At 40.2% G+C, this 15,594-nt stretch overlaps 1 protein-coding gene across 2 annotated transcripts in view; it reads left to right on the top strand.

The window, feature by feature from the left end:
• The window catches only part of NOS1AP (nitric oxide synthase 1 adaptor protein), a 339,905-nt gene that overhangs the window by 51,235 nt on the left and 273,076 nt on the right, over positions 1–15,594 (top strand). The gene's annotated exons all lie outside the window — the stretch shown is intronic.

Genomic DNA, 15,594 nt, shown 5'->3' with positions numbered 1-15,594 from the left:
AATTACAAATGACTCCTTCACTTTATAGAAGAATTAATTTCAAAGTATATTTAAGTAGAGAAGCTCCTATTGGGTATTATAAGATTATTCATTGACAATTTCCCCTCATACAATGATAAGCAAAATGAAAACTCTATAAAGCAAGACATATGCAATCTGTTGTTGAGATAAAATTCTCTTCTAATGATACAAGAAATGTTCAGAAACAGTGCTTTCAGGTGTCATCAGTGTTTAGAAATCCTAGCGCTGAAAAGTGAAATGAACTATTTGGTGAGCATGTAACAATGGAAATTATTTTAATTTTTATTCCACACAGATTGTCAATAAATCTTGAATTAATGGTAAGAGTAGAGAACTCTCTAGAAACCAAGATCATACTGCATTCTGCATGTCTTCGGTCTTTGGGAATTATGTTTTGAGAACTCTTTATTATGAAAAAAGCCCCAAACATGCAAAACTAGGACACTATAATGAATCCCCAATACTTATTGTCCAGATTCAACCATTTTTAGCATTTTGCCATATTTGCTTTATCTATACCCTGGTTCCCTCCTTTTGAAGTAGTCTAATGGAAATCATGAGATCACATTGTTTCACAACTGCATACTTGAGTGTAAATCTCCACAAAAAGTAGACTTTTCTTACACATTCAAGACAGTTAGCAAAAAAAATCCTTATACCTGGCCCTTTGTTTGCTTTTCTCCAATTGTCTTCAAATAGGTCTTTTTACTCTTGTTGAAATCAGGATCAAGTGCAGTCCACGTGTTGCAGCGGGTTGTTGGGACTCAGGGCTCCTGTCTAGGGCAATGCCGCTCCTTCTTTTCCCTGTGACTTTGAAGAAACTGGCTCAGTTGTCTGGTAACATGTCCCACATACTGGAATGTTTTTTGACAGTCTTTAGGAGATATTGATATATTCAGCGTGTCAAATAAATTTATAGTTGTTTATTTTGACACTCATATTGTATCATATTTTAATAGGGATGTGCTCTGCACAGCGGTTCCTGTGTCCTTCTCACTTGACCTCTTTTGTTTTTTTCTCTCCCCTCTCCCCGGCTTTAGTTTTTATAGCCTCCATACTTAGTGGTACATCAATATCCTAAGCTGATCTGTATATTTCTTAGCCTAGACCCAGAATCAGCCCTGCCTTTGAGGAGCTCTATTCCTTTTAATAGAGGAGAAATTTAGAGACCATGGTTTGGGTGTTGGGGGTACTCGTTGCTGGCTTTGAGGCCTTTTCAATGTTAGAATTAGAAAGCTTTTTATTTTTGAAAAAATGCTATTCTTTCCACTGATAATGAACATTACAGGGTTTTAACTTCTTTAATTTTATACTTGCATATTTTTCTTTTCACTGAAAATCTTGGTTTCTCTTTTGTTTTTTCTTAGAGTGTATATATAGAATAGTTTTAAAAATATCAGCATTGCTACTGATGATAATACTGAATAAGGTTTGATTCATCACAGCTCTCTTTTCCTTAGAGTATATTCTGTCAAGTGTTTGTTGAAGTACTGTGTTCTAAAAGCCATTGAAATTTGATTTTATTTGTGTGTTTGTATTGCCAACTTGAGATATTAGGTTCGTTTGTTTCAATTTGTTCAATTAAAAAATTAATTGTATTTTCTTTGAGTAGGTAAAACAAGATTCCAAATTCAAAGCTGTTAACATGGTATATTCAGAGATGTCTACATTCTACCTTCTGTGCTCCTTCATCCTGTATGTAAACATTTTTGTTAGATTTTGGTAATCTTTAGTGTTTCTCTTCTACAAGTGTAAAAGCATTTTCATCCTTTCTCTAAATCCATACCTGAAAGAGGAATATTATATTCACTATTTTGCATATTGGTTTTTATTTTGAATTAATGTCAAACAGAACAATTGAAAAAATAGGACAAAGAACTCCAATTTACCCTTCACTTAGCTTCTCCCCTCTCCCCTTTTCCCTCCCATCCATCCATCCATACATACCCACATTATCCTATCTACAGATTTTATTCACATTTTACCACTAATATCTTTTACAGCAAAATGAAAAAAATATTTTCTAGTCTAGGATCTAATCCAGGATGGTATAACATATTTAAGTCATTATATATTTAGTCTTCTTTAATCTGGAATAGTTCCACAGTTTTTCTTTGTGTTTCATGATCTTGACATTTTTTAAGACTACAGACTGGTTTGCAGATGTCTTTTATTTGAGGTTTGCCTGATTGTTTCCTCATGATTAGATTCAAGGTTAGCATTTGGGACAGGAACACTACAGAAGTGCATCATACAAGGAGGCACAGGTGTTTTTTTTTTTTCATTACTTGTGATGTTGACCTTTATCACTTGGTTAGGTTCTGCCTTTTTTCTTCATGTTTTTTGCTCATTCAGCAATATATCTTTGAAATCATCTATATAATTATGTGGCTAAATCATCTATGCAAGTGTCTGCAGGTATTCTTCTTCTATTTTTTAAAAAAATATATTTTTAATTGGACGATAATTGCTTTACAATATTGCATTGGCTTCTGCCATACAATGATGTGAATCAGCCATAAGCTTGCTTACGTCCCCACCCTCTTACACCTCCCCGTTCCTCCTGCCACCCCATCCCACCCCTCTAGGTTGTGTCACAGAGTACTGCGTTGAGCTCCCTGTGAGAAGAGGGAGCAACTTCTCATTAGCTATCTATTTTATACCTGGTTAGGTATATGTTTTAACGTGTCAGTTCGGCCCGCCTTCTCCTTCCCTGACCATATTCAAAAATCTGTTCTCTGTTCCTGCCCTGCAAATAGGTTTATCAGTACCATTTTTCTAGATTCCATATACATGCATTAATATATGATATTTGTTTTTCTTTTTCTGACTTACTTCACTCTGTGTAACAGACTCTAGGTTCATCTATCTCACTGGAACTGACTCCAAGGCATCTCTTTTTATGGCTGAGTAATATTCCAATGTACACATTTTTAGCTGTATAGTTTCTATCCTGATGAACATTGTTTATTCAACTTGGATAATTTTTGTCTTTTGCTGTTACAAGTGGTGTCAGAATGTATAACCTTCAGTTCAGTTCAGTCGCTCAGTTGTGTCCGACTCTTTGTGACCCCATGAATTGCAGCACACCAGGCCTCCCTGTCCATCACCAACCCCCGGAGTCATAAGTAATTTAATAATTTGACCACTTTTTTTTTTCTGACAGCAGAGCAGGGGGTGGGGGGAAGGGTAAATTCCTTGAACTGGGATTTGAGTCAAAAAGTAAATGCATATGCATTTTTGATGAGTTTTGCCAGGCTTTTCTCCATAAAGTTTGTACCATTTTACATTCCCATCAGCAATGATTGTTTCCATAGCCTGGCCAACAATATATAGTCAAGCTTGGATTTCTGCTAATCTGATAAGTGAGAAACAGTATCACTATATAGTTTTAATTTGAATTTCTTTTTATTATGAGTGAGGTTGAGCATCTTTTTGTTTGTGTAAGGGTCACTGGCATTTGTTTTTCAATGAACTATTCATATCTTTTACCCTGTTTCTATCAGGGCTGTGGTCTTTTTCTTCTCAACATTTAGGAACTTGTGTATTATGGATATGGTCTCTTTGTGATCCGTTGCAAATATTTTTTCTACTTTGTCATTTGACTTTATATTGCTCTCTCCTGCCCTACCTAACCACATACAACTTTTTATGTTTGAAAAATTTCTAAAAAGTTGAAAGAATGTACAGTATTATACTCTGTATATTGTTGTTGTTAGTCACTCAGTCGTGTCTGACTCTTTGTGACCCCGTGGACTGTAGCCTGCCAGGTTCCTCCGCCCATGGGATTCTCCAGGCAAGAATACTGGAGTAGGTTACCATTTCCTTCTCCAGGAGATCTTCCTGAACTAGGGACCGAACCCTGGTCTCCTGCAGTGCAGGCAGATTCCTTACCGTCTGAGCCACCAGGGAAGACTAGAGGAGGGGGACTTTAAATAGTATTTATTACACTGGTTTTCAACTTGTGCGTAAAATATTATATTTTAGTTCAAAATTTGGGCAAGTTCTGTATATACTACTATATATCATATAGTATAGTATAATATATAATTATATATTATATATATAATTGTAATTATATATAGTTATATATATAATTGTAATTATATATATAATTATATATTGTATATAATTATATATATAATATATAATACAGTATAGTATAATAGTACTATCCTCTGTACCTAAGTTCATCAGTTTTTAATAATTTTGCCATTTTTTTAATCTTTACATACACAGTTTTGCTGTTTCATTTGAAAGGAAGTTGTAGAAATGGACACTCTGTCACTAAATACTTAAGACACACGTCCTAAGAATAAGGATAAACTGCAACAGCATTATCATGTGGAAAAAAATGAGCAATAATTTGTTTATGGGAGTTTTTATTTTTGCTGTGCTTTTATATAGTTTATTACATAGTTTATATGCCTTAGTTAAATTTAGTTAGTTAGTTCAGTTGCTCAGTCGTGTCCGACTCTTTGTGACCCCATGAACCGCAGCACACCAGGCCTCCCTGTCCATCACCAACTCCCAGAGTTCACCCAAACCCATGTCCATCGAGTTGATGATGCTGTCCAACCATCTCATCCTCTCTCATCCCCTTCTCCTCCTGCCCTCAATCTTTCCCAGCATCAGGGTCTTTTCCAATGAGTCAGCTCTTCACATTAGGTGACCAAAGTATTAGAGCTTCAGCCTCAACATCAGTCCTTCCAATGAACACCCAGGACTGATCTCCTTTAGGATGGACTGGATGGATCTCCTTGCAGTCCAAGGCAAGAGTCCAAGGGACTCTCAAGAGTCTTCTCCAACACCACAGTTAACACCACAGTAGTTAAATTTATCAGTCTTCTATTTTAATGCTTCTGGATTTTGAAGCAGAAGAAGATTTTTCTTGAGGAATGTGAAGAAATTTACCCATGTTTTCTTTTAGTACTTCACTGAGTGGTTTTATTTTATTTTTTTAGTTTACTTCAGATCTCTCTTTTATTTGGTATTTATCCTAGTATATAGAATGAAATACAAATCTAATTTTATATTTTCTAAGTGCATTCGGGTTGTCCCAACACTATTTATTAGTAAGTAAATATCCCTCCACCATGAAAATACTGCCTTTATTATGTACCTCATTTCTCTATGCACTTGGGAATGTTTTTGTATTCTATATTATTTTTCATTGTCTGTCTTTGGGAATATATTCATTTAGTTGGATTGTTATTTTGGTTCAATCAATGATCTATTCTTATATGATTTCATTCTAATCATGAAGTATTCATTTCTTGTACATATTTACAAAATGTTTATCATACCAGAATGAAATATTCAGTGTTATTCTAAATACTGATAATTTTCTTCCTCATTATCCAATATCACTGAATGAAAATCCTCAAAAATATTTGTCTTCCAAAGCAAAGTTTATTTGTAGCTTCTTATTTGTAATCTTTCTTTAAAAGATGTAGGTTTTCCTATTTTTTCAGTTTTAAAAATTCTTTTTCTCCTTCTTTACAGTATAGATATTTGAGTATCTTCTGTTTATAAGGTAATTTAACTAATCCAGTATAGTGTATAAATTGTACAAACAGGGAAAAACTTACTCCACACTCAACTCTTGCTTCTCTTTATTATTTGAAGAAATCATTTTAAACTGAATAATTGCTGAATTACTGGGGATCAGCTGCCAGTCTGTGGTGCTAGCCTGGGATTTCCCTGTCACCTGATGAATTTGGTGGGTGGCTGTCTAGTCATCTAAGGGTGGGGGTGAATCATTGATTCTCTTTCCCAGTCTTAGGAGATTCTTCTCTGGCCCTGATAACCCCTGACTTGATTTTACCCTTTACTCTGCACACAGGGATTCATGAGGTTGTGAAGATGCTAAATGTACTGATTTTTATGGATATCCTTTTTTTAAAAATTTTTATTTATTTATTTTTGTCTGTGCTGGGTCTTCGTTTCTGAGTGGACTTTTGCTCTAGTTGTGGCAAGCGAGGGCCACTCTAGTTACGGTGTGCGGGCTTCTCATTGCTGTGGCTTCTCTTGTCGCGGAGCATGGGCTCTAGGGCACACGGGCTTAGTTGCTCCGCAGCATGTGGGATCTTCCCAGATGAAGGGTCAAACCAACGTCTCCTGCATTGGTAGGCAGATTCTTTACTGCTGAGCCACCAAGGAAGCCCGTTATGAATGTTCTTGTCACCTCACACCAAGGTGAAGTTTTGGGTCTTCATCTAAGCGTTTCTCTGTGTTGTCTTTTTTCCTGTGTGTATACTTCCTTCAAGCTCAGTTTTACCTGTAACTTGACCATTCTAGCTCTCTGTGCTCTATCTTTCCTCAGAATTCTCATTTGGCCCATGGTCACACATGCCTTGAGTTACTGTATAACTGTTTTCTCTAGATCTTCTCCCCCTAGTCGAATAAGCTGTGCTGTTTATCACCTGACTTCTTCTTCTTTTTTTTTTTTTTTTATGATTAGCCATTATTGCGCACTAGTCCACAGTGTATACTCTGTACTCTGCTCAACCAGTCCTGTTACTGCCCCAAATATGCCATATGCCTTCCTACCTCTGTGTCATGTCTCATGTTTCCCTGCCTGGAAGGTCTTCTCTTTCCACTTCTATGTATCTGTTTATCCTAATAAGTGAGTTAGCCGCTTAGTCATGTCCATCTTTGCGACCCCATGGACTGTAGCCTGCCAGGCTCCTCTGTCCATGGGATTCTCTAACAGGCTCAGCTCAGATGCTACGTCCTCTGAGCTGTCCCTGGTGAGCACTCACCTGCCTGCTCTATTTCTCAAGCAAGATGCACGTGACTTCTTGCACTTGCTGAAAGCTCTGTTCTTTACAAGAATAGGAGGAATAGACCATCAGGCTGTCTCTCCGTGGTTTACATCAGGGTATGGCATTGTCCAAGGCAGGAAAGAGGTCTTTCCAGAGGCTCCTTTTTTGTTGAGCATGAGAGATCATCTAGCTCAGGATCTTCAAGCTAGGCTCTGAGGTCAACTTAACAAGGGAGGTACCACATTGGTTTTATTGTCATAAACCCAGCACCTTGTGCAGTGCCTGGTGTGCCATAATGTTTGTTGGATAAATGGTTTACTGATCATTAGAATCACTTAAGGAATTAAAAAATAATGTTGGGTCTCAGGACCCACTCTGAGCCTAACAGATAAAAATTTTATTGATTGAGGTCAAGTAGGTCTGATAGCCCATGTTTGGCATCTACAGATTTAGCCTGTCTTCATCTTTTAATAATAGAAAATTGAGACTTAGGGAAACGGATTTGGAGACAAGACTTAGTCACGAGTGAAGCCATGCTTCCCAAATTTGTTTACTGTTTTTATGCAACCAGAGGAGTTTCCCCTTCAGTCTCTGTGGTGGGGCTCAGTGAATATATTGGGAAGCATGGCCTGTTGGGACTTACGTGTATTTTGTATTTGGTTGAATGTTTGATGCTTGCAGTATGCTAGATGTGGGGATTCAAAAGGTCTCTGGGGGCTCTCAATGCAGTGAGGAAGCAGATCTATAAGCAAATAACTTTCTTAAAATGTTGCTGATTCTCTGACAAGTGACAGGGCACAGCAGGGCATAAAGAGGAGCACAGTAGGATTTATTATGGTCTTCATTATATCACCTGCCAGAAACAAGTAAATCTGTGATTTTCCATGGAAGGAGGCTTCTAATTTAGATTTTACTTTAGTTCAACCTGTTTAACCAATGTCCTTGTGAGGACATTTCCCTGGGAGTTTGGAAAGTTTTCAGAGATGATTTGATTTAGTTGCTGTCCAAGCTCAGCAGAACACTGCTTTTTATGGGCCTCTTGGACTATTCTGTGGGCTCTAGTATTACCCAGCGGCATCTTTTTTTGATCATAATTAAGATAAGGGCAGAAAAAACACAAGGAATGGAGTTAGAATCTCTTTTAATTCTTATATTGCTGTGAAACTGTGGGCAACTATTCACATTTCTCCAATCCTCAGTCTTCTTACCTGAGATATAGAAGTAGCAATGTAGTCTGCTTGTATTGGAGGATTATTACCAGGATCAAATGAGATAATGTGTGAAAATGTTTTGAAAACTGTAAGCTGGACAGTGTAGTCCTTTGTGGCTGTTGAGAAGTCTAATTTGGTGGCAGTGGCATGAGTGTGTGCCCCAGACACATTGACCCCAGGGTGTGCATGGAAAGGTGGACTGAAACTTGCTGATCATGGTGGAAGGTTGTGAGAGGTTTAAAGGTCTCCTGGGAGGGAGAATGTTATGAGACACCTGACTCAAAGTCAAGTACGGGGTGTACTACATCAAACACACTGCTCTCTTGAGCAGAAAGTGATGGCATACAGACTTTTGGGGAAAGTGAAGTATATTGGAGAAAGCGCAAGTCACATTGGAGAAAGTGCGGGCCCAAACAAGGAAACCCACGGGAATCTCACAAAAAGAGATGAGGGTGGATGGATGTTGATTCTGTCAGCCTATGAGTTGTGAGTGATCTCTCCTGGGTTCTGGACCCTTTGGTTACAGTGCTCTGGGTGCCATGATGGGGGGGAAAGCTGCTTTCTGAAACCAGGGCTCTCTTCTTGTTAAGATTCCCAGCTTTATCTGAATGTGCCCTGGTTTTCCTTGTTTGCTCTGGCTGATCTCTCTGAGCTGTAGACCTTTTTTTTTTTTGTCTTTTCCTTTTGGTCTCTTTTGACTTGGCACCTAATTTAAAGCTTGATATCAACAAGACCCAGGGATAGAGGTTGATGAAATATCATGATGTCACAGGTTATCTGAGATTTCAGGGTCCATTGTTTCAGTTCCATCTGAGTTTGTTCTCTGGCAGTGATTTACTTAAAATAGTCTCCAGATGTGGGCTTCTTATGTTAGTCCACTTAGTTTGCCTATGTCCTTTATGTTGAAGCTTAGGCACTTTGAATTAAAGTCTAACTGCAAAAAGCAAATCACTGTTTTACTAGATGCCCTATATTTGGTTACACTTCCTAGCTTGCCACAATAGACCTTTCAGCACCAGACATTTGGCCTGCAATTATCCCTTAATTGTCTTATCTATTCTTGACAGAACCATTTCTAGCAGATTTCATATCCCTCTTGGTTACCATTGTGCCTGAACCTAGAGATGATTTATAGTTTGCTCTAAATGTCTACAAATGGGGTCATACTGTCTTCCTATTTTATTCTAACAGTGTGATATTTTATATAAACTGAATTTTAGAACAATCTCTTTTTATAATCTGACATCAGTATAAATTACTGACGTTTATTGTTCTGTCTCTTATGTGATAGATTAATCTCTTCAATTTTAGCTATTGGTGACTCATGTTGTTAGCATTCCGCTGTGGCATTGGGTGGTCTTTAGCATTTTATTGGACTGTTACATAAAACACTACCAAAGAAATATGTTGGAAGTGGTATTTATTGCTGCAGTCTTATTGTCTGCTTTGAGAAGTTGCTAACTAAATATTTTCTCCAGCTTTCTCATAATTGCAGTGCAGTTAATTCCTTTCAATTGCAGGAAGCCAGGGTATTTGTAGGTTGTTATTCTTTTTGTGGTCAAAGTAATCAGCATTTATTGAGTGCCAAGAACATGCTTGGCGTGAAGTAGAACATAGAATCAGATCTAGTTCCTGTCCCATGAACTTGATGGGAAATGAACTTGATGGGCAGGGAGGAGGAAAGGAAGAGAAGATATTTCCACAAAATTTTATCTGTTCTCAAGGGGAGGGAAAATAAATTCAGTTCAAAAGGACACCTTTGGAATTCAGTTGAATGAGAAGAAACGCAGATGACAGCCATCAAGTCAGAATTTATGCTAAATTACACAGATCTGAGGAGTGACTCATAGCAAGCACAGGTATAATGGATAACATATCTCAAAGCAAAACTGTAGTGGTGTGAGAGGGAGAGAGTGGGTAAAAAGTGGAGATACAGTTGGTAAAAGGTTGAAGGAAGGTTAAAGGAACTGTGAAAATCATCCTGGATTCAGTTCCATCCTAATGGCCGCATCTGATTAGTTTCCAAAGTCTGTCCCTACTACCTCTCAGCCTTCCCTCATCCTGTCCGCACTTCTGTTGCTCTGGTTCTGGTCCTCCTTATCTCTGTGGTCTCTCCTCTTGCCCTCTCCAATCCGCCATCCAGGAAGCTGCCCTGCAAAGCTGACTGAAGTTTGCTGTGGATTCTGGGGCTGGAGGACACGTGGCATTGAGTAGGTCCATGGGCCATGCTGATTTCACCCCGTCTCTGTGTGTGCTGGTGTTCCTGTCAGGAGCAGACCCTCTCCTCAGTTTACATCTGACGGCAGCTCCCCAAATTTTGTTTCTTCTGTGAAGACCTCTGACCTGAACCTGGTCCACTTGGGCGTTTGTCTTCTGTGCTTCTGCTGTGTTTTGTAGATAGAACTTCTTTGCAGCAGTGACCTTATTTAGCACATTGTCTGTCTTTTTGGTGTACTGTTGGTTTTTAGAATGCAGGCGTCACGTCTCTTAGTTTTTCTGGCCTCAGTGGGGCTGGCTGCTGGCTACTGGCAGGGCTGCCTGGGTCACATTGGGCTGTAAGCTCCTCAAGGATGGTATTCATGCCTAGTCTCTCTCTGCAAAGGCTTTTGTCTTTCCTATATTGCAAGGGGAAAAGACAGGCTCTTGGAATGGTGGGAAGATGAATTTCTTTCTCCTTCTGGAAGATTTCCAGTACTAGAGGACAAGAACAGTTGGTACAAATGTCCTGAATTTGTTGATATGATCGCAATGGGGGGACACCTGTTTTATCTACAGAGCTGGCATTTGCTTTGCACGCTGAGTAGCGGCAGGCTTCCACATCTCCAAAGGGGACTGCCAGGTCTGTGCAGGGAGGTGGCTGACCCCGGTTTACTTTGTAACTTGGCAATTACTGTCACCATCTGGGGATTTGCCTTGAAGCATGAGGGTGAGGCTGGGGCACTTCTGACCTCTGTGGAAACTCAGGGAGAGTAGCTGAATTTCAGGACCAACAGGAGCAAACAGGCAGACTTGCTTTCTAGAACACCAAAGGTCTCATCCTAAAAACTGTACGTAGGACTGCATGTCATTTGATATGTCTGTGTTTCTTAAGTTTGTCTAGGAAGTGAAATGTTATGAATTGATTCATTTGAATTGGAAACTCTGAACACTTATTTATTAAAAAACTTTTGTATTCATCTCTTGTGTGTATACATGACTATTGTTAAGTGTTGTAGGAGATGTGATTTAGGTACATAATACAATCTGGGACTGTAAGATTCTGAGAGTCTAGTGAAAGTTCTGTTTTACTAGCAAGTGAGAAACATTAAAACAACCCAAGTGTGAGCTACAAAAATGGTTTCAATGCATGCTACAGATCTTCAGAGGAGGGAGATACTGTTCTGAGCTGAAGTGGTCAGGAAATACTGCACAGGGAGGAAAATGAGATTTGAGCTTTATCTTGAAGGTGAGTGGAATTCAAAAAGGTGTAATGGAGGAGGGAGGTGATTCCAAGGTAGGAAAACAGCATTCACAAAGCCAACCAGAAGGGAATCCTTCATTCAGTATTTTTAAGATTTATAGTATTGATTTGACTAGGTATTAATTATAGAAATCTGGGCTCATGATCTCCCTAGGAGGGAGGGTAATTACTGTACAATATTGTGGTGGTTTTTGCCATATATCAACAGGAATCGGCCATAGGTGTGCACATGTCCCCTCCATCCTGTATCCCCTTCCCACCTCCCTCTCTCTAGGTTGTCACCGAGCATGGGCTTTGGATGCCCTGCTTCATGCATTGAACTCGCACTGGTTATCTGTTTTACATATGGTGATGTGTATGTTTTAATGCTGTTCTCTCAAATCATCCCACCCTCTCCTTCTCCCACTGAGTCCAAAAGTCTGTTCTGTATGTCTGTGTCTCCTTTGCTTGCCTATATGTAGGATCATTGGTACCATTTTTCTAGATTCCATATATATGTGTTAATATATACTATTTGTCTTTCTGACTTACTTCACTCTGTGTATTAGGCTCTAGGTTCATCCACCACACTCCTTTACTCTTATTTTTAAATAACCTCTTCTGATTCTTTGAATACCTACCATGTACCCAGGCTGGACTGGATATGAATGCAAGAGAGTACCCTTTTCCTTATGGAGCTTCAGTCTTATAAATTACCTCAACCTACTGGAAAACATAGAACCAACAGCAGTTTTTTAAATGAAAAGTGTCAAATTAGAGTGACGGCCTTAATCTTCCTTGTGTGACACTCTGGGCTTGCTGTCTCATTCTCTCACTGCTTTCCAGATCCATTTCTTTTCTTCCATGCTACGAAGGTCAGTAAATAGTTATTCCTTACCCTTTATAGATGGCAAATTTGATGACAGGTGATTTGTTCAAGGAGACAAGTTGGTTGGAAGAACCGTAGTAAGAGGAGTGTGTGTGTGTGTGTGTGTGTGTGTGTGTGTGTTCCATTGTTTCTCAGCTGGCAGATCATGAAGCGGGCTGCCTCTGAGCAGATAGAAGTGCCTCTTGGCCTTTCTGGGCTACTGCTCTTCTAAACATGCCCTGGAACTTGAGGAAGAGGCAGATTGTGTCAGGCCAACCAGAGTGCAGGTCACAGTACAGTAGCTCTGAGTTACTGTGGGGGAATCAGTGACTCATGTGAAAGCGCCCTGGAGTTATGCCTCAGTTATTGTCTGAGATCCTGGACAACTTGGGACTTGATCTCTGAATCTTAAACCTTCGGTTCCCACTGGCCTTGGTTTGGAGATAGAGGGGAGGCTGGGAGCTGGAGTCCCTCTTCCTTTGCTTCTCTTACTTTGGCACTGATAGATACTCTGCCCAGAGTAGGAGGCAGGGCACAATTGGCACAGCCTCCTGCAGCAGTGTGGTTTCTTGATATTTTCTATCCATGTACCTCCCCTTGGTCGGCATTAGCCCCTCAGCCACACTGAGAAGTACATTCAGATTCTGGGCCACTCCTGCTACCCCCAGAGCCATTTGTCTGTCCCTCTGCACTTCTGCAATGCTATTGATTTGCCATTTGCATGCAGCTTAACTGAATTTGGATTGGTGTGTGCTTCTGGATGCTTTTCTATCTATTGATCTGATCTAATGGTACCATTACCACGGTTTCTAGGAGTGCTGCCTAGGAGCCACATGGTGTGTTGCTGACTATTTTTTGCTTTAAAGCCAAGGTGGTCCAGTGACTCAGAGGCACGAGAGGTGAAGTGAATAGCTCTGTTTTCTTTTTAAAAGTCTGTGTATGAGGACCTTTCCCGCCCTTTCTCTGTTTTATTTCTAAATCCACTCTTTCCCTTATTCAGCTGCCTGCTTCTCATTCTGCTGTCCCATTAGTCAAGATCCTATGCTTTCTCCCCACTGTGGTTGCTTAGCCTCTCTCCTGTGCCTTAGCATAGTACATGCGTACACATGCGCACATAATTCTGTGTTACTGTGTAGTGTTAACATATACAGACTACCCGTTCTCTTAGGGTCCCTCAGGTTCCTTCCCACCTGTGAATCCACAGACAGAACACCCTCCTTACTGGAAAGAAAGTTATACAGCTGTGGATTGGCCTGGAGCATATATCTGAGCATATTTAGGTCTGTGTAAGAGAGAGAATATGTTAAGTATGTAAGAAGGAAGGGTTCTGTGGTCAGGGGAGCCATTATCTGTTCCTTACATTAAATGTTACATGTAACCTGAGGGAACAGAATGCATTGGACAACTCCTTTGAGTTTTCTTGGACATGTAATGTATTGATTTGGTAAGTAAAGAGCTGGTAGAACAAGTATGTTCTGTGTATTCATAGCCAGTTACCTCAAAATTTAGCAGCTTAAACTAACCATAATCATTAACTACATCATAGATTCTGTAGGTCCAGTTTTTAGGTGCAGCTTAGCTGGTAGTTCTTGTTCAGAGTATCTTAGGAAATTGCAGTCAAGATGCTATCTGGGGATGTGGTCATTTGAAGATCTGACTTGGCTGGAGGATCCAGTTTCAAGATGGTTCACTTGCATGGCTGGCAAATTGGAGCAGGCTGTTGGCAGGAGGCCTTAGTTCCCACATTGTGGACCTGCCCATAGAGCTGTTTGGGTGCCTTCACAGCGTGGCAGTTGGTTTTCCCCAGAGCAAGAGAACTGAGAGAGAGTGGTGGGAGTTGAATGTTTTTAAAACCTAGCTACAAAGCTGAGTGCAGAAGAATTGATGCTTTTGAGCTGTGGTGTTGGAGAAGACTCTTGAGAGTCCCTTGGACTGCAAGGAGATCCAACCAGTCCATCCTAAAGGAGATCAGTCCTGAGTGTTCATTGGAAGGACTGATGTTGAAGCTGAAACTCCAATACTTTCGCCCCCTGATGCGAAGAGCTGACTCATTGGAAAAGACCCTGATGCTGGGAGAGATTGAAGGCAGGAGGAGAAGGGGACGACAGAGGATGAGATGGTTGGATGGCATCACCGACTCAATGGACATGGGTTTGGGTGGACTCTGGGAGTTGGTGATGGACAAGGAGGCCTGGTGTGCTGCGGTTCATGGGGTCGCAAAGAGTTGGACATGACTGAGTGAATGAACTGAACTGAACAGATTTCATACCCATAGCATCTTATTTCACATGTATAGCATCTTATTGGTTCCTTGGGTCAGCCTGTTCACACTTGATGAGGACTATACAAGGGTGTGAATACTGGAAGGCAAGACATGCTGGCTACCACATAACAAAATCTCTGTAGCTTATATCAGTATTTCTTACTTCACAGTCTGTTCTGGAAAGGGCACTATGTTATGTACAGTCATGTGGGGATGCAGATTCTTTCCATCTTATTCTACCTTCCTCGAGGGCCACAGTGCCCTCTGTTCATCTGGGAATGAGAAAGACAGCAAGGATTTCCTATGGGAGTTGTTTTTAATAATCAGCTTTGAAGGTGGTGAACATCATTTCTGTTCACATTTCATTGGCCAGAACTTACAAGATCTCATGAGGGAGGTTGGAAAATGTTGCCAAATTCTATAATTTCAGTAAAGTGAGGAGAACATGGATGTTGGCTTAGTGATTTCTGCCATATTCCCCCAAATTATAAAACCTATGGTAAAGGCTCTGTGTCATTCAAGAAGGTCTAATATCAACCAAGTAGACTGGTGGTGCCCAGGGCAGCCACAGTCACCAAATCCTCATGCCTTCCCTGAGGGTGTTTTTCATACCCAGCACCGCTGGGCTGCCTCTGGTGGGGCAGCTGGGCAGTAGTCCAAGGAGGGATCAAGAGCTGTGGTATCTTGAGCATTTTCAGCTTTTCGTAGAAGAGCTTCCACTTAATGAGGTGCATTCTGTGTGCTTTACATGTTATTTAATTTTTGCATGAAACCCTCCTCTTAGGTATTGTCTCCACTTTATAGATGAGGATACTGAGGTTCATAAGGGTAAGTAACTCTCTTGAGAACCACCCCCTCAACAGTCAATATGTGGTGATGTTGAAATTTAGACCCTTTCTATCAGTACTTCACTATGCTGCCTCTGAGCTATCTGTAAGTGGAAACCATCAACACTAACAGTCTAGTGGCAGTTTTGGGCCATGGCATCTTGAGAATGGCCTCTTCCTCTCTAGGAGAGAGGTGAT

The sequence above is a fragment of the Giraffa tippelskirchi genome, chromosome 5 (genome assembly GCF_054371585.1).
Source record: "Giraffa tippelskirchi isolate mGirTip1 chromosome 5, T2T-mGirTip1v1.2.pri, whole genome shotgun sequence".
NCBI classification, from domain to species: domain Eukaryota; kingdom Metazoa; phylum Chordata; class Mammalia; order Artiodactyla; family Giraffidae; genus Giraffa; species Giraffa tippelskirchi.
This window is presented reverse-complemented; position numbering and strand designations above follow the sequence as displayed.